Source organism: Seriola dumerili, unplaced genomic scaffold (assembly GCF_002260705.1).
Source record: "Seriola dumerili isolate Sdu_G_001 unplaced genomic scaffold, Sdu_1.0 BDQW01000003.1, whole genome shotgun sequence".
In the NCBI taxonomy this organism is placed as follows: domain Eukaryota; kingdom Metazoa; phylum Chordata; class Actinopteri; order Carangiformes; family Carangidae; genus Seriola; species Seriola dumerili.
In genome coordinates, this window is record NW_019174258.1 from 16,455,588 (window position 1) to 16,456,465 (window position 878).

The following is an 878-nucleotide window of genomic DNA, read 5'->3' on the forward strand; positions in this document are numbered from 1 at the left end:
GTCCTGTCTCCATATGGTTATTAGTGACACTGCTGAAATATGCGTGTAGATTTTACGTGTGTAATTTTCTTCTCGCTCTCAAGTGGGTTTGAAGTGCTTCAGCTATCTGAGGACACGTGCCTCTATACTGTTTCTGAATCTGAGTCTCAGCTGTTTTCATGTGCGCCGTCCTCAGTGTTGATATGTGGTAATGACCTACCGTGTTCTGCGTTGGGAGTATACTGCCCGCTGTATGTTGATAGGTGTAAGTGTTTATATTATAGGAATGGCAAGACCAACCCAGTCTTCTGAAAATTACAAATAAGTAGATTTGTAGGAAACATACAGCAATGCTGCCAGGATTGAAGGGTAATGAATGATTTTGTGTTTGTGCAATTAAAAACACTTGGTTAAAGGATAAAACTGAATTGTCATCGCCAGGTTTGGGCAATAGAGCAGAAGCACTAAAATAGATCTTTAAAAAAGTTGAAAACAAAGTGCATCACCACAAATAAGTGAATGGAAAGACACAAAATTTCTAAAATGGGGATGATAAATGATAAGATTAGGAAGTTCACTAATTTGATTTTGAGATGAAAGCATGTGATGAATAAATAGCCTATATACAGTACATATACATGATATAATGTATATAGCCTATATGCATATTGTATATAGAAAAAAATGATATAGGCCTACTTTAAAGATATTAGATAGTGTATATAGTGTAGAGTATATACTGTAATAATTATTGTAAGGAATTATGATTATTACATTAATATACAACACAAAAGGAAAACAATGAGCTAACGTTAAAAAAAAAAAAAAAAAAAAAAAAAAAAAAACTAGGAACAAAACAGATGCCAAACAGGATATCCGCTTATACCGGAAAACCGGCT